The 23,976-nt window shown below is 44.4% G+C and overlaps 1 protein-coding gene across 1 annotated transcript in view; it reads left to right on the top strand.

The window, feature by feature from the left end:
• GAS8 (growth arrest specific 8) overlaps positions 1-6,701 on the top strand; it is a 47,808-nt gene extending 41,107 nt beyond the window's left edge. The window contains exon 12 of the mRNA XM_070451368.1: positions 5,122-6,701. The gene's annotated coding sequence lies outside the window, so the exon portion shown is untranslated. The remainder of the gene's footprint in view (positions 1-5,121) is intronic.
• Positions 6,702-23,976: the final 17,275 nt, after the last annotated feature.

Raw genomic sequence — 23,976 nt, 5'->3', positions numbered from 1 at the left:
GGATAGAAAAAGAAGAGCCGGATATGCAGTAGTCTCCAATTTTGAGACCTTAGAGGCTCAGCCTCTGCCACCAGGTCAAGCTACGACATGCAGCGCCAGTTCAACAACAATATAAAACTACAGCCAACCACGGAAAACATCAGCCACCCTTAGATCGACACTGCTATAAGGACTCTGAGGCCTGAGACTAACAAGAGGGGGAGGCCCAATGCCCCTTGCCATCCCAGTTCAGCAGGAAGTAGCCAGAGACACCTCGACGCCCCTATTCCCAAAGAATTGGGCCTCCCTCCCATCTTTTGAGGGGGGAATGTTAGGTAGTTAGAATACGGAAAAGGAGTCCAGAATGGTGGCGGCTAAAAGACCTGGAAGGGAAAAGCCTGCGAAAATAGAACAAAGGAAGATCCGAGGATTGGAGTGAGAACCTCAAATAAAAAAACCACACTCCTGGCTGGCCCAATTTACATAAGACAGGCCCAGGGACAGAGAAACATATAAAAAGAGGAGCCAAAGCCCCCTTCTCTCGCTCCCCCACGCGATGGGGCGCTCTTCTCTTCGGGTCTTTGGATCGACGTGCCCTCACGCCTCGAAAATGGATTTTCCTGCTATCATCTAAATAAAATAGAGCTGTAACACTGAGCTGTAACACTGATTTATTTAAGAGCTATAACACGGTCCAGTCGAGACCTCAGAGCTATAACACGGTCTGTCCTCCGAGAGCTGTGACCCACCAAGGGGGCTTTAATGTCCATCACTCCAAATTTTTGTTGTGATGAGACAAAGAAACGAGGAGCATACACTCACCTGACAGAAGCAAGACAACTGACTGTAGAATTATTATCAAGGGGGGTCAGGAGTGCTGGTTGGGAGTCTGGATGGAGAGATATTACCAGAAGAGTGGATTTGCCTCTTGGGGGGTATTGGACCAGAAGATATCTCAGCCAAAGCTCATGGGAAGGAAAGGTGTATTACTTGAAGAAGTATGGAGAATGGAGAACATCAGGGAGCTTTCCAGAGCAATGTCTCTCCAAACTACGTTTGGGGAAGCTTTAATCTATTAGAGCAGGCTTGTTCAGGCTTCCCTGGTGGCTCAGATGGTAAAGAATCCGCCTGCAGTGCAGGAGACCTGGGTTCGATCCCTGGGTTGGGAAGATTGCCTGGAGGAGGGCATGGCAACCCACTCCAGTATTCTTACCTGGAGAATCCCATGGACAGAGGAGCCTGGCAGGCTACAGTCCACAGGGTCGAAAAGAGTCAAACACAACTGAAGTGATTTAGCATGCACGCTGTCTCCATGGTGGCTGTTCCCAGTTGCCTTTCCAGCATCGATGGAGGAGGGTTCTCATTTCTCCACACCGTCTCCAGCCTTGGTTCTTTGTAGAATGTTTGACGGTGGCCATTCTGATCCGTGTGAGCTGATACCTCATTGTAGTTTTGATTTGGATTTCTCTAATATTTAGCAAGGTTGACATCATTTCCTGTGATTTTTTTTTTAAAGGGTATGAGTGAAACCTCTTGCAGTTGACTTCTTGAATGTCTGCCCTGTTTTTTGACGAACAGTCCTAGAACATTTCTTGAGGGCAATTGTTTACTCAACCCCACAGGCCTTCTGAATATTGTGAACATCAGCACAGCTTTCAACGTTGTTGTTATGGAAAACAGCCACAGGGTGGCAGCATTTCTTCATGCCCCTTTTTTCTTTTACTGTCGCTGTAATTTCATTTTGGTCTTATATTGGAATAGAGTTGATGTCCTCAGACAACCATTTTACCTTTTTGCATTTCTTTTCCATGGGGATGGTCTTGATCCCTGTCTCCTGTACAATGTCACGAACCTCCGTCCATAGTTCATCAGGCTCTCTATCAGATCTAGTCCCTTAAATCTATTTCTCACTTCCACTGTATAGTCATAAGGGATTTGATTTAGGTCATACCTGAATGGTCTAGTGGTTTTCCCTACTTTTTTCAGTTTAAGTCTGAGTTTGACAATAAGAGGTTCATGATCTGAGCCACAGTCAGCTCCTGGTCTTGTTTTTGCTGACTGTTTAGAGCTTCTCCATCTTTGGCTGCAAAGAATATAATCAATCTGATTTCGGTGTTGACCATCTGGTGATGTCCAAGTGTAGAGTCTTCGCTTGTGTTGTTGGAAGAGGGTGTTTGCTATGACCAGTGCGTTCTCTTGGCAGAACTCTATTAGCCTTTGCCCTGCTTCATTCCGTACTCCAAGGTCAAATTGGCCTGTTACTCCAGGTGTTTCTTGACTTCCTACTTTTGCATTCCAGTCCCCCATAATGAAAAGGACATCTTTTTGGGGTGTTAGTTCTAAAAGGTCTTGTAGGTCTTCATAGAACTGTTAGGTAGATAGAATAGGGAAAAAGAGTCCAAAATGGCAGTGGCTAAAAGACCTGGAAGGGAAAGCCCGCGAAAATAGAACAAAGGTCTGAGGAGTGAGAACCTTAGGTAAAACCAAGAACACTCCTGGCCGGCCCAATTTACATAAGGCCGGCCCAGGGACAGAAACATATAAAAAGAGGAGCCAAAGCCCTCTTCTCCCCTTTTTGCTCCCTCTCTCTCCCGCGCGATGGGGCGATCTTCTCTTCGCGTCTTTGGATCGATGTGCCCTCACGCCTCAAAGATGGATTTTCCTGCTGTTAGCTAAATAAATAGAGCTGTAACACTGAGCTGTAATGCTGATTTATTTAAGAGCTATAACACGGTCTGTTCGAGACCTGAAAGCTGTAACACGGTCTGTCCTCCGAGAGCTGTGACCCGCCAAGGGGCTTTAATGTCCGTCACTCCAAATTTTTGTTGTGACGAGACAAAGAACCGAGGAGCATACACTCACATGACAGAACCGTTCAACTTCAGTTTCTTCAGCGTTACTGGTTGGGGCATAGGCTTGGATTACCACGATATTGAATGGTTTGCCTTCGAAACGAACAGAGATCATTCTGTCATTTTTGAGATTGCATCCAAGTACTGCATTTCGGACTCTTTTGTTGACCATGATGGTGACTCCATTTCTTCTAAGGGATTCCTGCCCACAGTAGTAGATATAATGGGCATCTGAGTTAAATTCACCCATTCCAGTCCAGTTTAGTCCGATGATTCCTAGAATGTCGACATTCACTCTTGCCATCTCCTGTTTGACCACTTCCAATTTGCCTTGAGGCCTTACAAATAGCTGTGAAACGAAGAGAAGCTAAAAGCAAAGGAGAAAAGGAAAGATATTCCCATTTGAATGCAGAGTTCCAAAGAAGAGCAAGGAGAGATAAGAAAGCCTTCCTCAGCAATCAATGCAAAGAAATAGAGGAAAACAACAGAATGGGAAAGACTAGAGATCTCTTCAAGAAAATCAGAGATACCAAGGGAACATTTCAGGCAAAGATGGGTTCGATAAAGGACAGAAATGGTATGGACCTAACAGAGGCAGAAGATATTAAGAAGAGGTGGCAAGAATACAGAGAAGAACTGTACAAAAAAGATCTTCATGACCCAGATAATCACAATGGTGTGATCACTCACCTAGAGCCAGACATCCTGGAATGTGAAGTCAAGTAGGCCTTAGAAAGCATCACTCTGAACTAGTGGAATGTGATGGTATTCCAGTTGAGCTATTTCAAGTCCTGAAAGATGATGCTGTGAAAGTGCTGCAATCAATATGCCAGCAAGTTGGGAAAACTCAGCAGTGGCCACAGGACTGGAAAATGTCAGTTTTCATTCCAATCCTAAAGAAAGGCAATCCCAAAGAATGCTCAAACTACCGCACAATTGCACTCATCTCACACGCTAGCAAAGTAATGCTCAAAATTCTCCAAGACAGGCTTCAGCAATACGTAAACTGATAACTTCCAGATGTTCAAGCTGGTTTTAGATAAGGCAGAGGAACCAGAGATCAACTTGCCAATATCTGCTGGATCATCGAAAAAGCAAGAGGGCTCCAGAAAAAACATTTATTTCTGCTTTATTGACTACGCCAAAGCCGTTGACTGTGTGGATCACAATAAACTGTGGAAAATTCTGAAAGAGATGGGAATACCAGACCACCTGACCTGCCTCTTGAGAAATCTGTATGCAGGTCAGGAAGCAACAGGTAGAACTGGACATGGAACAACAGACTGGTTCCAAATAGGAAAAGGAGAGGCTGTATATTGTCACCCTGCTTATTTAACTTATATACAGAGTACATCATGAGAAATGCTGGACTGTATGAAGCACAAGCTGGAAGCAAGATTGCTGAGGGAAATATCAATAACCTCAGATATGCAGATGACACCATCCTTATGGCAGAGAGTGAAGGGGAACTAAAAAGCCTCTTGATGAAAGTGAAAGAGGAGAGTGAAAAAGTTGGCTTAAAGCTCAACATTCAGAAAACTAAGATCATGGCATCTGGTCCCATCACCTCATGGGAAATAGATGGGGAGACAGTGGAAACAGTGTCAGACTTCATTTTTGGGGGCTCCAAAATCACTAAGGATGGTGATTGCAGCCATGAAATTAAAAGACGCTTACTCCTTGGAAGGAAAGTTATGACCAACCTAGATAGCATATTAAAAAGCAGAGACATTACTTTTGCCAACAAAGGTCCGTCTGGTCAAGGCTATGGTTTTTCCAGTGGTCATGTGAGAGTTGGATTGTGAAGAAAGCTGAGCGCCAAAAAAAATTGATGCTTTTGAACTGTGGTGTTGGAGAAGACTTTTGAGAGTCCCTTGGACTGCAAGGAGATCCAACCAGTCCATCCTGAAGGAGATCAGTCCTGGGTGTTCATTGGAAGGACTGATGCTGAAGCTGAAACTCCAGTACTTTGGCCACCTCATGCGAAGAGTTGACTCATTGGAAAAGACCCTGATGCTGGGAGGGATTGGGGGCAGGAAGAGAAGGGGGCAACAGAGGATGAGATGGCTGGATGGCATCACCGACTCGATGGGCATGAGTTTGGGTAAACTCCGGGAGTTGGTGATGGACAGGGAGGCCTGGTGTGCTGCGATTCATGGGGTAGCGATGAGTCGGACACGACTGAGCAACTGAACTGAACTGAGTGTTGATGTTGAATGGTGTGTTTGTATCAGGTGTAGTACAGGAACTTAATTAAGCCATGCATAAACTCATATCTATTCCTTTTCAGGTTCTTTTCCCCATATACAGAAGATCCTAAAAAGTACTGAGAAGCAAGAGTCAGAGAAGAGAATAAAAATGCAACAAAATATGGTGGAGGTGTTGGAAACAAATGGAAAATCCAAGAAATGTAATCCTGTAGAAGAAGGGCTCTACAATATTTTTACATATTTATTTATTTATTTGTCTTTGTCAGGCCTTAGTTGTGACACTTGGGATCGTCACTGCATCCCGCAAAGTATTTGATTGTGATGTATGGACTCTAGTTGCAGCTTGCGGACTAGTTGCTCTGAGGCCTGTGGGATCTTAGTTCCCAGACCAGGAATCCAACCTGACCCCTGCATTACAAGGTGGAGTCTTAAACCCTGATCCTCAGGGAAGTCCTGAAGGCTCTGCAGATTTAAAGCACATAAATTGGACTTCGGGATTCTTGGTGGTGGGTCCATTTTGTCTAAGAAACTGCCAGAGAAGCCACCCACCATCCCTATTGTCTTTGATTTTGAAACAGAGAAAAGAATCAAACAATGAGAAGCAAAGAAGGTATAGGAGGATAAACATTTTAAATTTCATGTGGAGCCTTGCCTTTCTTGTAGCTTGTTAGATGTTGTGGGATTTCCTGAAAAGAAAGAAATTCCACTCATTGACCCTAGGTCACCTGCCTTTGTTCGGAAAAAGAGAACCCCCAAACCCACCCAAGAAGATGAAGACGAGGAACAGCTAGTAGTGATAAGAGGTTAACAATTGCCCCACTATGGAGTACCTTTTAAGCCCAAAATCCCAGTCAGGAGAACTATGGAAATAGGCCCTTTCTCTTTTGATTCAAAAAATTCACTTACAGAAGGAGAAGAAAATAAAACAACTGCAGAAAGGGGAGGGGCCCAACTTCTAGGCACTTCCTTTGCTTCATTTTAACACCATTAACCTGCAGGAGAAGATGAAGAACACAACTCAGGCTGAGCCTTTTGCTTGGAGCCTGGCAGAAGAGGTGCTTGAAGGCACAGACTTGGGTTCTCTCCGTGCCCCAGTGACGAGGAAGGCTCCTCCTGCTGTGATGGAAAGAGCAGCTCTGGTTCCCGGATGGTGTCTGCAGTGAAGTCTAGCGGTGGAGTCGACTGGAGAACTTGGGTGGTACCCACATAGTCAAGGGTTGCTCACCTACAGTAATTTGTGTGGCTTCCATCCTCCTCCTCTGTTTTAGAAATATCAGAATATGTAGTAATTTATTCACTTAAAGTATAATTTTTACTGCTTTTATCCTTTTTATATTTAAATCTAAAAGATACTTGATTTCATTTATAGTTTATGTCTGATTCTTTTCTCTTCTCTGTGGAAAATGAATTTGGAGTTAAGGGGCCCTTTGCTGTGAGTGGGGAGCCTTGTTAACCACATGATGAGTAAGAGACTTCACTGATGTGTCCCTCACTGAGGCTGTCTGTGGGCTTCGGGTGGAGCTGCTATTCAGGCACCTTCTTCCCTTGTTGGTGCTGACGATGAGGGAACGCTGAGCAGGGCATGTTTTAAGTCCTCCTGTGACCTAGGCTGGAATCAATATGTTTGTCATACTAAAAATTAAAAAAAAGGACAGTTCCATACTCCTCTCCACAGTGATTCTTAGCCTTTACATCTCATCAGCACCGTAGGTATTCTCTTTCCTCCACATCTTCTCCACCGTTTACCTTTGTAGACTGAGGATGGCCTTTCAAACAGGTGCAGAGTGTTCCCTTGCTGTGGTTTTGATTTGCATGTCTCTAACAATTCCTGATGTGCATCTCATTTTCATGGATTTTGATTTTAACTAGTGTGTGTGGAATTGACTGTGCAAACTTTCTTCTTCACAGTCTGCCCAGTTTTTATTTCTTTTCAATTAGTTATCCATGGACATTTTTAACGTGCCGGTATCACTTAGAGCCCAGCAGTCCTTGTGAATATGAAGTGTTCATAAGTGTGGCAGTGAAGTAAGAAATAGTTTTCTTTTTCTCTTTGGCCTTTTGAGCCCTTCTCTACTGTAACTTTTCCTGATCTACAGTCTGCATTAATAACTAAGTTTCCTTCTTTACAGAAGACTAATCTGTTATGTAAGCTATATCCTCCACTTCTGTGTGTGTGTGTGTGTGTGTGTGTGTGTGTGTGTTAGTTGCTCAGTTGTGTCTGACTCTCTGTGATCCCATGGACTGTAGCTCTCCAGGCTCCTTTGTCCATGAAATTCTCCAGGTAAGAATACTGGAGTGGGTTGCCTTACCCTTCTCCACGGATATCCCACACCCATTACCCTCTAACTCTGCATAAGCCATACTTTGCATCTATTATCTTTTAATTTTATGCTAGTCACATCCTTAAGTTAAGTGATGCTTAACTTGTCATTTGTTTGTCCCTCTTTTTGCATTACGGAAAGAAAGGCACAGTGCAATCCACAAAAGGCAATGGACCCAACTCCTGGGACTGCCTGCCAGACCCAAGTTACTGGGCTTGCTGACACCAGCCTGTTGACTGTTTTGAAACGATGCAGAAAGAAAGAATACAGGATCCTTATATGTTTGCTCTTTATCTCCAGCCTGTGACTATGAGCCCTAACTGTGTGGTCCCCTTGATTCCTATTGGGGGAGACACAGTTCTTAAGCATAAGCCTACTGTGTTCTCGCCTCTGCCAGCTTGAGGATTGAAGCCATCTTTCTATTTCCTCCAAAAAACATTTATTTCCCCAAGGGTATAAGGTTCCTATATTCTTGTTCCTTTTTGCATTGTTTCAAAACAGTCAATAGGTTAATCTTCTGAAAAGAAGGAAACTTAGTTATCAATACAGACTGTAGATCAGGAACAGCTAATAGCTAATGTAAAGAAGGAATCAAAAGGCCAAAGAGAAAAAACTTTTTAAAATTTCACTGCAGCATAAGCAATAGCTTTAAAGTTTCTGTTGTGGGAAATGGCCACAAGGAGACAGGTGTTCTTCATGCTTTACTCCTGTTACTAAGTAACCAGAACCTTAGGGTTACTTCTAGTCCGTGGTTTCTTCTGGCACATGCCAGAAGCCTATGTCTCATTAATCCTTGGTTTTTGTTTGCTTGTTTGTTTTTTAAACTTAATGTTTACTTCTTTTGGAGGATAGCTGACTTACAATGTTGTGTTTGTAGGTGGAGAGATTCTTCATCAGTTATCCCCATACACATTGATTCATCTTTGCTTTTATCACATACACATTATTATAGAGTGTGTTGTACAGCACCTTTTCCAAAGTAGATCAATGTTGATTCTATATTCTATATGTATTTGTGAGTATACATTAATCCCAACCTCCTAATTTATTCCTTCCACCCACAACTCCCCTTCGGTAACCATGCTTGTTTCCTAAGACTGTGCATGCATTTTGCTTTTATAAAATAGCTCATTGGTATCAACTTCTCCTGAAGTACTTCCCTTACTATGGTTGTTCTAGATTAATCTATGATTGTTCTAGATTATCCCTGCAAATGGCATTTTTTTCATGGCTGAATCATATTCCATTCTATGCATATATGACTTCTTTATTCATTCATCTGTCCATGTACATTTTGGTTACTTCCACGTCTCAGCTATTGTAAATGCTGCTGCAGTGCATGCTTGTATGTGTGTATTGCTGTTCAGTCACTACTTCTATGTTGCAGAACCGAGACGGTCCCCACAAGACACTCCATCTCCTTTTACCTCCCTCAGCCTCTGGCACCCACCATTCTGCTTTCTGTGAATATGAAGCCGACTGTTCTAGGGGCCTTGTATGGGTGGACTCAAACATCATTTGTTCTTTCTTTTCTGGTTTATGTCACTGAGCATAATGCCCTAGGGTTCATCCAGGCTGTAGCCTGTGTGAGAACTGCCTTCCTTTCAGGCTGGACAACATTTATTGTGTGGATGGACCATGGTCTGCTTGTCCATTCTTCTGTTGAGGGACATAGGGAGTATCTACATTCATCTCTCACATCTTGTAATATTTGTGGAATAACTTCAGAAAGTCCCATGATGATCCAAAAGTCATTCACCATTAACTACTTGATAAACTTTTGTATTTTGAAGCCCATCAAAGCTGAGAAGAAGGGAAGAATGCATGTGAGCTTCACTTGTGTTTAGGAACGAACGCTTTAGGGTATTCATTTTATTCCCCGTGTGTGTGCTATGCGTGTGCGTGCTCCTGTTTGCGGACATGGGCTGTTTGTGTTCACCATGTAGGTGCACAGCGCATTATGTGTGTGGCATGGGCGTGTGTGTTTGTGTGGTAATGGGTCATGGGCGGGGGGCTTGGGGCCCGAGGTGGGCAGATGGGCACAGGTGGGAGCTCCCCTGGGTTCTCTGTTCTGATGGCGTCTGTGCCCCATCTGCCTGCATTCTCCACTTGGATGCAGCGCGTTGCCCTGTGGGCGTCAACCCCGGCACGAAGTCACTTGACTGTGAGCCTAGGAGGTGTCAGGCTTCCTACCCCACCACCCTGCGGGGAAGCAGGACTTGAGCGCGCTCCATCCCTAACTGACCAGCAGGATGGACCGACCCGCTCTCCCCGCCAGACCCTGCAGGACTGTCCTTCTTGGGAGACCGGGGCAGTGCCTCCTGCTGGAAGCCTGGGACGCTGCAGCCGGACCACTTCCGGTCTGTCCTGCCGCGCTCCAGGAGGTTCCCAGCTCTGTCCTGGGCCCTGACCACCACGTGGCCATAGAACCTGGTCACGGTTTTGTTTTGCCCGTTGAAATGTTTAGCGACAAAGCTTTTGTTCCTTTCCTGATGTGGGTGAAGTGTGGAGCCCAGTGATGATTTCTTCTTCAAGAAAGGTACATCCTCGTTCTCACATGCGGGTGAGCCCCCTGTCCAACGATGAGAGACCCCAGGTGTGTCACCTGTGCCTCCGGGGAGCGCAGCCCTAAGCTGCTTTGAACCTGACCAAGTTCTGTCTACATGGTAGATTCAGACCTCTCCAAGTCCTGTTTACACTGATTATGTTAATGAGACTGCGTGCTTCTATGCTGAGAACATTTACACCTGACCGGGTTCTCTGTGCAGCAGGACGTGGAGACCTGGGTGGAGACCCGGCCTGGCCTCTGCCCTGGGAAACTCCGTGCCTGCCTCTGAATGTCAGTGCTCAGATGTCTGGGGTCTGGAGCTGAGGTGGGTTTCTCTGGGTAACCGTGGGGTTCCATGGCCCTCCCAGGGGTCAGTGCTGAGGTAGGGCTCTTAGTCTTTCCCTCTGACAAGTTCACCTCCCCCGGGGCTCATCAGGACACCTCAGGGAGGCTACCTGGTTTTTGTTGTTCAGTGACTATTTGTGACCACATGGACTGCAGCACGTCAGGCTTCCCTGTCCTCCACTGTGTCCTGGAGCTTGCTCAAACTCATGTCCATTGAGTCAGTGATGCCATCCAACCATCTCATCCTCTGTTGTCTCCTTCTCCTCCTGCCTTCAATCTGTCCCAGCATCAGAGTCTTTTCAAATGAGTCAGCTTTTCCCATCAGGTGGCCAAAGTATTGGAGCTTCAGCTTCAGCATCAGTCTGTCCAATGAATATTCACAGTTGATTTCCTTAGGATTGATGGGTTTGATCTCCCTGCAGTCCAAGGGACTCTCAACAGTCTTCTCCGGCACCACAGTTTGAAAGCATCAGTTCTTCGGTGCTCAGCCTTCTTTATGGTCCAATTCTCACATCCATACATGCCTACTGGACAAACCATAGCTCTGACCATATGGACCTGGCTTGGTTACACATTGGGGGCCCCCCCGACCACAGCCATGGTGTCCTGACCAAGTGAATGTGTGACCCCAGGTTGGGGGTCTGGGGACTGTGTGAGTCTCACCCCGTCTGCGTGGGTCAGAATCATATGCAGAGGGAGACCATACACTCAAAGCTAAGAAAAAGGGAAGAATACATGTGAGCTTCACTTGATTTGTGTTTAGGAATTAATGCTTTACAGTATCATTTTATACAGGCCTGTTCCTATTCCTTCTTTACCCCTGTGAGGTTCCCCATCCCTGGGGCTCCTGGGGACTCCTCAGGTGAGCTACCTGGTAATTATTCCAATTCACCAGCACGAGCATGGCGAGAAGGGAGCAGGTGCACCTGTGCAGTTGATTGCAGGGCACACGAATCAGGCAAAAAGCCAATGAGCAGCAGGTGAGGTTGCTGCTGTGATCTCCTTCCAGTAGACCGTCCATGCTCAGCAGAGACCAGACCTGCCCCTCATCTTCCAGCCCAGCGTCTGGTGTGTTTTCACAGTGCCTCAGCGGGACAACCAAAGACCGGGACTGCCAGCACCAAGGTAGTGTGTTCAGCATTATCATGACAGCTGTAAAAACAGTTAATATCACAGAACCAGAGGGAAAAGAGAGGGACTTCTCTGGGACAGTGTGGGGGAAGGAGACTGACCCAACACGTCTATCTACCAAGCCAGGAGGTTACAGGAGCTCACTCGTTTCCACTGTAGGTGCCCAACCAGCAGAGGCCTGGTGTCCTAACCAAGGGTCTTGTCACCCCAGGTGCAGGGTCTGGGAGGGGTCAGCCTGGAGACAGTGAACATGTGACCCCAGGTGCAGGGTCTGGGAGGGGTCAGCCTGGAGACTGTGGATGTGTGACCCTAGGTTCAGGGCCTGGGAGGGGTCAGCCTGGAGACTGTGGACATGTGACCCCAGGTTCAGGGTCTGGGAGGGGTCAGCCTGGAGACTGTGGACATGTGACCCCAGGTGCAGGGTCTGGGAGGGGTCAGCCTGGAGACTGTGGACATGTGACCCCAGGTGCAGGGTCTGGGAGGGGTCAGCCTGGAGACTGTGGACATGTGAGCTCAGGTACAGGGTCTGGGAGGGGTCAGCCTGGAGACTGTGGACGTGTGACCCCAGGTGCAGGGTCTGGGAGGGGTCAGCCTGGAGACTGTGGACATGTGAGCTCAGGTACAGGGTCTGGGAGGGGTCAGCCTGGAGACTGTGGACGTGTGACCCCAGGTGCAGGGTCTGGGAGGGGTCAGCCTGGAGACTGTGGACGTGTGACCCCAGGTGCAGGGTCTGGGAGGGGTCAGCCTGGAGCCTGTGGACGTGTGACCCCAGGTTCAGGGTCTGGGAGGGGTCAGCCTGGAGACTGTGGACGTGTGACCCCAGGTTCAGGGTCTGGGAGGGGTCAGCCTGGAGAGTGTGGACGTGTGACCCCAGGTGCAGGGTCTGGGAGGGGTCAGCCTGGAGACTGTGGACGTGTGACCCCAGGTGCAGGGTCTGGGAGGGGTCAGCCTGGAGACTGTGGACGTGTGACCCCAGGTGCAGGGTCTGGGAGGGGTCAGCCTGGAGACTGTGGACGTGTGACCCCAGGTGCAGGGTCTGGGAGGGGTCAGCCTGGAGACTGTGGACGTGTGACCCCAGGTGCAGGGTCTGGGAGGGGTCAGCCTGGAGACTGTGGACGTGTGACCCCAGGTTCAGGGTCTGGGAGGGGTCAGCCTGGAGACTGTGGACGTGTGACCCCAGGTGCAGGGTCTGGGAGGGGTCAGCCTGGAGACTGTGGACGTGTGACCCCAGGTGCAGGGTCTGGGAGGGGTCAGCCTGGAGACTGTGGACGTGTGACCCCAGGTGCAGGGTCTGGGAGGGGTCAGCCTGGAGCCTGTGGACGTGTGACCCCAGGTTCAGGGTCTGGGAGGGGTCAGCCTGGAGACTGTGGACATATGAGCTCAGGTACAGGGTCTAGGAGGGGTCAGCCTGAAGAATGTGGACATATGAGCTCAGGTACAGGGTCTGGGAGGGGTCAGCCTGGAGACTGGACGTGTGACCCTAGGTGCTGGGTCTGCAGATGTGTGGGTCTCACCCCATCCACATGGGTCTGGATCCTGTACCGCGAGACCCACATATGTGCTCTTTACCTCAGTGTGTCTATTCCGCTGTGAGATTTCCAGCATCTAAATTGAGAGTGTTGATCAGATGAACCTGTGGTCCTTTTTCTTCTCTTCATATTATCGCATTCACATGAGGTCAGACACCTTTGAGTGAGTTGCTGCTCTGCATTCCACTGAGTGAAAGAAACCCCTTGGTGATGTCACATTAATATCATGTATCTAATTCATAGGGTCACCACTGTCTGGTTTCCTCTAGACTGAGTTCATGTAATTTAATGTGTTATTTATTGTTATTTTATATTGGGGGTAGAGTTGACTTCCGATGTTTTGTTTGTTTTTGGTGTATGTGAACTTGATTTAGTTATACATAGATGTTTGTCTATTCTTTTTTTGTTTTTCCTCATATAGGTTATTACAGTTTGTTCAGTAGAGTCTTCAGTTCTATTCAGTAGGTCCTTTTTTTAAATCAACTTGATGTATATTAGTGTGTTTATTTTCATCCCAAACTCTTAATTTATCTGTCCCTTCTAACTTTCTTTTGATAGTCATAATTTGATTTTCTCAGTCTGCAAGTCTATTTTGTAAATTAGTTCATTGGTATGAACTTATACAGTCCACCTGTACGTGATATCTTAGGATATTTGTCCTTTTCTCTCTGAAAAGTATTTATAGTATGATAATTTCTTGGTATATCCAAGCTGCTGCCAATATCATTATTTTGTTCTGTTTTATGGCTGAGTAGCATTCCAGTGTATAGATGTACCACAGAGTCTTCATTTTTCTGTCAATGGACCTTTTGGTGGATTCTGTGTCTTGGCTATTATAATAGTGCTGCCCTGAAAATCAAGGTGCACATGTCATTTTGAATGGTGATTTTCTCTGGACCTAAGCTGAGGAATGGGATTGCAGGATCATATGATACCTCTGTGTTTAGTGTTTCAAGGAAACTCCATGCTGTTTTCCATCGTGGCCTCACCATTTACATCCCACCAAGACTGGGAGGATTTTATTTTCTGTACGTTCTCTGCAGTAATTATTCTTTGAAGATCTTTTCGATGATAGTCATTGTGACCAGTGTGAGGTGATATCTCACAGTTTTGTTTGGCATTGATCTAATAATTACTGCTGTGGACTATCTTTCCATGTGCTTTTATTATTATTTTACATCTTGTGAGAACAATTTACCTGTTCAGTCTGGATTCTTTAAAGTTGGCCCTCCTTTGGAATTTTTTTTCCCAATGATTTACCCCAGGACATTTCTTAAGGGCAGGTGTCATTTACTGCCCTCTTGGACTTGTGACTATTATGAGCCCTTTAGCATCTGTTTTAAGGTGTATATATTGATCTGAACCAGCTAATTACTCCCTGTCCCTCTGCCTTTCTTATTTGGTAACCATGAGTTTCTTTTCTAAGTCTGTGAGGCTGTCTCTCTCTCTCTCTCTCTCTCTCTCTTTTAGAAGTTTATTTGTATTCATGTTTAGATTCCACAGGAAGTAATATCCTGTACTTGTCTTTCTCTTTCACTTATTTCACTTAGTATGATTATCTCTAGTTTCTTCCTGGTAACTGGAAATGGCATTATTTCATCCTCCTTTACGTCTGAGTAATATTGTATTGTGTACATGTACCCCATTTTCTATCTTCATTCACCTGTCCTTGTATACCTAAGTTGCTTCCGTGTCTTGGTTATTGTACCTAGTACTGCCATGATTGTTGGGTGCAGGTGTCTTTTTAAATTTTGGTTTTCTCTGGATCTATGCCCAGGTATGGGATTGCTGGGTTACTGGGTACTTCTGTGTTTAGTTTTTTAAGAACCTCCATGATCTTCTCCCTAGTAGATGTACTGACTTACATTCCCACCAACAGTGTAGGAGGCTTCCCTTTTCTCTACACCCTCTGCAGACTTTATTGTTGTAGGGTTTTCAGGGTGGCCATTCTGATCAATGTGAAGTGATTACCTCATTGTACATTTGATTTGCCTTTCTCTAAGAACTAGAGATGCAGAGCATCGTTTCATGTGCTTTATGGCCATCTCTATAACTTATTTGCAGAAATGTGCCTTTATTCTTTGGCCAATTTTTTATTGGGTTGTTTTTTTGATATTGAGCTGTACTAGTGGTTTGTATGTGTTGAAGAGAAATTCCCTATAGGTATCTTTGTTTGCGAGATTTTTTTTTTTTCCATTCTGAGGGTTGTCTTTTTCTTTCACTGACGGTTTCCTTTGGTGTGCAGATGCTTTTAATGTTTATTAGGTCCCACTTGTTTATTTTTGTTTTATTTCCATGATTCTACAAGGTGGATCAGAAAAGAACTTGCTGCATTTTATGTCAAGGCATGTGCTCTTTTCCTCAAGAGTTTCATAGTATCTGTCCTTTTGGATGTTTAATCTGTTTGGAGTTTATTTTTGTATATGGTGTTAGGGACCATGCTAATGTCATTGCTAAGGAACCTGCCCGATGTCCTCTAAAGTGGCTGCTCCCAATTTCCATTCCCAGCATCAGTGCAGGAGGGTTCCCTTCACTCTACACCCTCTCCAGCATTTACTGCTTGTAGAGTTTCCATCCATGGAAACCATTCTGACTGGGGTGAGGTGATACCTTTTTGAAGTTTTGATTTCCTTTTCTCACACATTTAGTGATGTTGACATTTTTACATGTGATTTAAAAAAAAACAGTGTGAGTTAAACTTATTCAAATTAGCTTCTTGAATGCCTGCTCTGTTTTTAATATTTTTCTGTTGATGTCCCCTAGGACATTTCTTGAGGGCAGGTGTTTTTACTTATAGCCTGCAGGTCTAGTGAATATTAAGTGCCAGTGAGCAAAGGCAAAATGGTTGTCTAAGGAGGCCTTACAAATAGCTGTGAAAAGAAGAGAAGCGAAAGGCAAAGGAGGAAAGGAAAGTTGAATGCAGAGTTCCAAAGGATAGCAAGGAGAGATAAAAAAGCCTTCCTCAGTGATCAATACAAAGAAATAGAGGAAAACAATAGAATGGGAAAGACTAGAGATCTCTTCAAGAAAATCAGAGATACCAAGGGAACATTTCATGCAAAGATGGGCACAATAAAGGACAGAAATAGTATGGACCTAACAGAAGCAGAAGATATTAAGAAGAGGTGGCAAGAATACACAGAACTATAGAAAAAAGATCTTTATGACCCAGATAATCATGATGATGTGATCACTCACCTAGACCAGACATCCTGGAATGTGAGGTCAAGTGGGCCTTAGGAAGCATCACTATGAACAAAGCTAGTGGATGTGATGGAATACCAGTTGAGCTATTTCAAATTCTAAAAGATGATGCTGTGAAAGTGCTGCACTCAATATGCCAGCAAGTTGGGAAAACTCAGCAGTGGTCACAGGACTGGAAAAGGTCAGTTTTCATTCCAATCCTAAAGAAAGGCAATCCCAAAGAATGCTCAAACTACCGCACAATTGCACTCATCTCACACGCTAGCAAAGTAATGCTCAAAATTCTCCAAGACAGGCTTCAACAGTACATGAACCATGAACTTCCAGATGTTCAAGCTGGATTTAGAAAAGGCAGAGGAACCAGAGATCAAATTGCCAACATCATCTGGATCATCGAAAAAGCAAGAGAGTTCCAGAAAAACACCTACTTCTGCTTTATTGACTATGTCAAAGCCTTTGACTGTGTGGATCACAGTAAACTGTGGAAAATTCTGAAAGAGATGGGAATACTAGACCACCTGACCTGCCCTCCTGAGAAATCTGTATGCAGGTCAGGAAGCAACAGTTAGAACTGGACATGGAACAACAGACTGGTTCCAAATCGGGAAAGAAGTATGTCAAGGTGGTATATTGTCAACCTGCTTATTTAACTTATATGCAGAGTACATCATGTGAAATTCCAGGCTGAATGAAGCACAAGCTGGAATTAAGATTTCCGGCAGAAATATCAATACCCTCAGATATGCAGATGACACCACCCTTATGGCAGAAAGTGAAGAAGAACTAAAGTGTCCCTTGATGAAAGTGAAAGAGGAAAGTGAAAAAGTTGCAACATTCAGAAAACTAAGATCATGGCATCTGGTCCCATCACTTCATGGCAAATAGATGGGGAAACAATGGGAACAGTGTCAGACTTTATTTTCTTGGGCTCCAAAGTCACTGCTGATGGTGACTGCAACCATGAAATTCAAAGATGCTTGCTCCTTGAAAGAAAAGTTATGACCAACCTAGACAGCATATTAAAAAGCAGAGACATCACTTTGTCAACAAAGGTCCATCTAGTCAAAGCTATGGTTTTTCCAGTAGTCATGTATGGATGTGAGAGTTGGAATAAAGAAAGCTGAGTGCCGAAGAATTGATGCTTTTGAACTGTGTGGTGTTGGAGAAGACTCTTGAGAGTCCCTTGGACTGCACGGAGATCAACCAGTCCATCCTAAAGGAAATCAGTCCTGAATATTCATTGGGAGGACTGATGTTGAAGCTGAAACTCCAATACTGTGGCCACCTGATGCGAAGAACTGAGTCATTTGAAAAGACCCTGATGCTGGGAAAGATTGAAGGTGCGAAGAGAAGGGGACGACAGAGGATGAGATGGTTGGATGGCATCACCGACTCAATGGACATGAGTTTGAGTAGATTCTGGGAGTTGGTGGTGGACAGGGAAGCCTGGCGTGCTGCAGTCCATGGGGTCGCAGAGTCTGACACGACTGAGCATCTGAACTGAACTGAGCACAGGATTTAAAGTTGTTGTTATGAGAAATGGTCACAAGGCGGCAGCATGTCTCTATGACCCTACCCTGGTTACTAGGGGATCCAGAGCTTTAGGGAAAGTCCTGTTCCTGGATTGTCAATTAGAGTGGAATGTGCCAGAAGAAGCACCCAAGACTTGTCTCCCATTCCTTCTTCCTTCCTTACCCTATACCCTGGACACATCCCAATTCCTGCAACACCACTCTGTGGAGGGTGCTTTCATCATAGGTGGGGTGACCCTAAGGAGGGAAGCTGGAGGTGGGAACCCCATCACCTAGAAACCTGGAACCCAGGGGGCTTTTCAAAGCTCTTCCAGCCCAGAGGCTCCATATCCTTTGGGTGCAGTAGATGTAGTTTCACTGCAGGAGGACCCGCCAGGATCTGGAGGTTGTGGGCCGGTGTAGAGGGGAACAGGCTCGCCAGGCCCATGGGACAGGGCTCATTGGCTGGCACATCCTCCCCAGCTTCCTCAGCTCCAAGATAGTCCATCCAAGGGACCCAAGCCTGCCCAGGCTTCAGGGATGTGGCCGCAGCCCAGGTCACTAAGGCCTGAAGGGAGTACATTCAGCATTCTCTTTTTGTAATTTGTATTTTGTAATGGTGTAGAGGTGACTTAGAATGTTGCAGAGTTTGTTTCAGATGTACAGCAACATGATTCACTTATGCATAGTGATGCATAAATGTTCTAGTGATGCATAGTACATGTTCTTTTTTGGGTTCTCATCCCATATAGTTTATTATGCAGTGTTGATTAGGGGTCCTCGTCCTATAGCGGGTTCTTGTTGATTATTTTACGAAGAGTCGTGTGTGTATGTTCATCTCCACCTTCTCGTTTCCTTTGCCCACCACCTTTCCCTTTTGGTAACCATAAGGCGCTTTGCTTTGTTTTAAGGCTGTTCCTTTTTGGTAAAGAATTTCATTTGTATCCATTTTTAGAACCCACCTCCAAGAAATATCATATGATACTTGTCTGCCTTTGTCTTCCTTCGCTTAGTGTGATCATCTCTACTTTCCTTGTTGCTGGACATGGCGTGATGTCACCCTTTTTACGGCTGAACTGTAGCTGCTCTGTCTGCGTGTACCCCGTCTTGTTCACCCATCTGTCTCTCCTTACCCACTTAGGCTTCATCCATGTATTGGCTCTTGTACATAGTGCTGCCATGAATGTTGGGGTGCACCTGTCTTAAAATTATGGTTTTCTCTGGATCTGTGCCCAGGACTTGGGATTGCTGGCTCTGATGGTACTTCGCTCCTTAGTTTTTAATGACCCTTTGTCTTGTTCTCCTTTGTGGATTTAATGACTTTCATCCCCACCCAACAGGGAGGAGGCTTCTTTTTCCTCCATTCCCTCTCCAGCATTTATTGTCATAGATTTTCTGTGATGACCATTCTGATGTGTGTGAGGTGATGGCACTTCTGATTCACAATTCTCCAATCCTTACAGATGCTGAGCATCTTTTAATGTGCCTCTTGGCCATCTCTATGTCTTCTTTGGGGAAAGGTCCATTTAAATCTTGTGCCCCTATTTGACTGGATTGTTTCTTTGATATCGAGGTGCATAAGCTATTTGTATATTTTGGAGAGAAATTCCTCGTGGGTGTCTCTGTTTGCACATATTAGTTTCATTATGGGGTTTGTCTTTTTGTTGTGTTTATGTGTGTTCCTCTGCTGTGCCAGCGCTTTTAAGGGGAATTAGGTCCCATTTATTTTTTAAATTTTTAAAAAATTTATTTATTTTTGTTTTATTTTTCATGATTCTAAGTGGTAAGTCAAAGAAAAACTTGCCGCATTTTATGTCCAAGTGTGTTCTGCTTTTTCCCTTAAGAGTTTCATATTGTCTGTCCTTTTATTTAGGTCTTTAATCTATTTGGAGTTTATTTTTGTGTGTTCTTTTAGGAAATATTCTAATTTCATTTTCATACATTTCTTAAAAAATCTGCACACTGTTCTTCATAGTGGCTGCAACTAATTCACCTTTTCACTAACTGTGGGAGGGTTCCCTTTTTTCCACACTTTCTCCAGCATTTATTGTTTGTCAACTTTTGGACAACAGCCTTTGTTAACCATGTGAGGAAACACCTCATTGTAGTTTTATTTTGCATGAGTCTAATATTTAGTGATGTGGACATCTTTTCGTGTGATTGTTTTAAATGGTGTGAGTTAAACTTACCTCTTGAAATTGACCACTTGAACCCCTGCCTTGTTTTGAATTTTTTTTTTTTTCAGTGACACCTAGGACATTTCTTGAAGGTATTTTTTTACCCTCAGCCCCTTGATTCTTGTGCATATTAAATACCCAGCAGCCCTGCTTTTAGGACTTCCCTGTAGCTCAAGTGATAATCTGCCGGTGATGCAGGAGACCAGGGTTCAATCCCTGGGTTGGGAAGATCCTCTGGTGAAGGGAATGACAATCCACTCCAGTTTTCTTGCCTGGAGAATTCCATGGACAGAGAAGCCTGGCGGGCTATAGTTCTTGGGGTCTCAAAGAGGCGGACACGACTGAGTGACTCACGCACACCCACACGACTTTTCATGGTGGTGTTAACTTAAAAGGCCACAAGGGGGCAGCACTTCTTCATGTCCCACTCTTCTTTTTTTCCTGTAATTTCCTTGTTATTTTCTGCTGGAATATTGTTGATTTCTGATGTGTTGGTTTCAGTTGTACAGATACATGATTCAGTTATGCATAGATGTTTATTCTCTTTGGGTTCGTTTTCACGTATAGGTGATTACAATGTGCTCATCAACTTTCCTATGCTATTCAGTAGTTACTTTTTGATCATCTGTTTGATATATATTACTGTGTATATGTTAATTCCCAACTCTTAATTTCTCCCACTTGTTTCTGAAGGTTGGGGGCTCTGCAGAGGGCAACAGGCACTCCAGGTTCGTTGTGGAGATACGCTGCCTGCTACATGTTCCCAGCTCCCTCAGCCCCAGGACACTGCAGCCTTGGTACCCAAGCCAATCAGGCTCCAGGGATGTGACATCAGCTCAGGTCACTATGGCCTTAGGGGAATAGAATCAACATGTTTTTCTGTTTTTACCCTATAATTTGAACAGAAGTGAATTACAATCTTGTGGGGTTTTTTGTTTTTTCTTTTCAATCTACTGCATCTTGATTTTCTTGGTGACCAGAAGTTTCTTTTCTGAATCTGTAAGGCTGTGTCTCTTTAGGAAAGAACTTCATTTGTATCCATTTTTAGGTTACACCTAGAGGTGATATCACATGATACTTGTCTCTCCCTGTCTCCCTTACTTAACTTGAAATGATCATCTCTACTTTATTTCCTGTGGCTGAACTTGGCATTATTTCCTACTTCCTTATTGTTGAGAGATATTGCACTGTGTACATGTGCCCCATCCTCTGTTTCCATTCATCTGTAATTTCTACATTTAGCTTGCTTCCCAGACTTGACTATTGTACCTTGTTGGGCCAAGATTGCAGCAGTTCCCATGTCTTAAAATTTTTTTTTTTTAATTTCCTCTGGGTTTATGCCCAGCTGTGGGACTTCTGGGTCCTAAGGTACTTGTGTTGCAGTGAAAAGGGAATAAAGGGCAATTTGTTGCAATAAAAAGGAAAAAAAAAAGAGTATAATGAGTTTTTCTCTTTCCCCTTCCTGAGAATAAAGAAGATAAAGAGAATAGTGAGCAGACCTGAATATTCCTAGTTTGTTTTTTTTTTAGCCATTCCTAGCTCTGCATGTCTGTAACTAAGTTTGCTTTCCTGCCCCCTAATTCTTCAGGAGCTTCACTTTGCACCTATTTAAAGTCTCCTCTATACTGGGAACAAGTCATGCTAAGGATAATCAGTCTAATAACACTAGAAAACTAGGCTGGGTGCCTTATGGACAATGCCAGTATATAGTTTCCTACAAAATAAGGATTGGTATGGAACAAACTAAGTCAGATGACTTAGGTATATATTGGGCTATACATAATGGAAGTTCTTGACTTTAGTTCTTACTGATGACCTTATTATTATTGCTAGCTATATTGTTTTCTATATTGCCTGTTTCAAAAGTGTTGTCCCGAGCCAGAGTGAAGTCAGAAAAACACCAATGCAATATATTAACACATATGTATGAAATTTAGAAAGATGGTAACAATGACCCTATATGCAAGGCAGCAAAAGAGACACAGATATAAAGAACAGACTTTTGGACTCTGTGAGAAAAGTTGAGGGTGGGATGATTTGAGAGAATAGCATTGAAGCATGTATATTATCATATATGAAATAGATGACCAGTCCAAGTTTGATGCATGAAGCAGGGCACTCAATGCCGGTGCTCTGGGACAGCCCAGAGGGATGGGGTGGGGAGGGAGGGGGGAGAGGGCTTCAGATTGGGGGGGACACTTGTACACCCGTGGCTGGTTCATGTCAATGTATGGCAAAAACCACCACAATATTGTAAAGTAATTATATCCCGATTAAAATAAATAAATTAAACAATTTTAAAAAGTATTGTCCCCTACATTACGATGTGTGTGACAAAATGGTCATGTAATGCCGTCAAACTATGGACAGATTCATGACCCCGAAGGGGCTCTGCCATCTACCTCTACAAAGATTAAATCATGACTACTGAAGCGGCTGACCTTCAACACCCCCTGAAAGGAGTTCAGGGTGGAAATTAGGAATGAGGCACTCTGTGCTCTGGGAAAAAAAAACAAAAAAAAAAAAAACAAAAAACTGCAGAAGAGGCCTTCAGATAGACACTTTGGGGAGGAGATTTTTATGACCCCTGATTCTTGTATCTTCTCAAACCTAGAGAAACACTAACATCACTGACAGTGACAGCTGCTTTGGCTACTAAGAAAAAAATTTACAATTAAAGTCAAAATACAGTAGCCATGGAGATAACTAGGTGACACTATCGTGTGGTTTCAGACAAGTCCTTGTATTGTTGAGAACTTGAGTTTTCTGAGCTGTGTCAGACTCAGGATGCCATCAGTCATTCTGAAAACCAAGTCTGCTAGCAGCAGGTGACTACAGTCTTACTTTTTAAAGGTCCCTTGTAACTGTTATATGTTGAGACATATGCTCTGGATCATATGTTGACAAGAAAAAAAAATGTAATCACCAATAGCCACATTAAAGGATTAAAGGTTAAGATCTACATAGATAAACCTCGACAACTGGCTGCCTGTCTTGTACAAGTCCCCTCAAAGTGTAAAGTCTAAATTAGGATTCAGGTTCAACTTCAGGCTTAATTTTTTCTCATTTGTCTGTTAATGTTCAGGTTGTCATTCCTCCAACTATTTCGGAGTCCTAATGGCTCCATGCCTTTGGACAGGGTGACCCAAGCACTGACCCTGTCTGGACCACAATCAAAACCGTCATCAAATGTACCTTGGTTCTTACTCCTTCTTTGACTCCTAGTTACAATAACTCTTTTACTGATCTATGGCCTCTTTTTTCTTAAACTACCTGCTAAGACTTGTCTCCTCCTCATAACAGATTTACATCAAGATAATAATGATGTGGAGAGAAAATCCACGCCCCCAAGGAAATTACAGCCTCTCCTCCGAACAGATCCTGTGGCAATAACCACAAAAGTCACTCTGGGGCCCCTTAATAAAACAGGGCAAGAGCTCTGTGACCCTGATTAGATAGGGTCTCTGAGTCCCGTGTCAGCATTGAAGAAGTTACAAAAGATTGACCTTCTGTCCCTCATCACCCCAATGAAGATTTCTTGGGGTTCACGTCTCTCAAGAAAAATTTGAAATAGGAGATAAATGGGCCCCTGGGCTGAACAGCTGGTGACTGTCAAACAGAGCAAAACTGAGGTTTTGTCGTCAGCTAGACAAGAACAAGAATGATACTTATTTCCCTTTCTCCACTGATATGGAGGAAATAAAATGATGGGGAAATTTGTTGCAGTGAAAAGGAAAAAAAAAAAAAAGAGGAGTGAGTTTTTTTCTTTTCTTTCCTGAGAACAAAGAAGATAAAGAGAACAGTGAGCAGGCCTGTGCATCCCCCCCCCCCCCTTTTTTTTTTTTACTTTCAGTTCAGTTCAGTCACTCAGTTGTGTCCGACTCTTTGTGACCCCATGGACTATAGCACACCAGGCTTCCCTGTCCATCACCAACTCCTGGAGCTTGCTCAAACTCATGTCCATCGCGTTGGTGATGCCATCCAACCATCTCATCCTCTGTCGTTCCCTGCTCCTCCTGCCTTCAATCTTTCCCAGCATCAGGATCTTTTCCAATGAGTCAGTTCTTCTCATCAGGTGGCCAAAGGATTTTTACTTTAGTTACTCCTAACTCTGCATGTCTGTAACTTAGTTTGCTTGTCTGCCCCCTAACTCTGCAGGAGCTCCACTT

The sequence above is a fragment of the Odocoileus virginianus genome, chromosome 20 (assembly GCF_023699985.2).
Source record: "Odocoileus virginianus isolate 20LAN1187 ecotype Illinois chromosome 20, Ovbor_1.2, whole genome shotgun sequence".
Taxonomy (NCBI): Eukaryota; Metazoa; Chordata; class Mammalia; order Artiodactyla; family Cervidae; genus Odocoileus; species Odocoileus virginianus.
The sequence above is the reverse complement of the archived record's forward strand: the minus strand, read 5'-3'. Positions and strand labels throughout refer to the sequence as shown.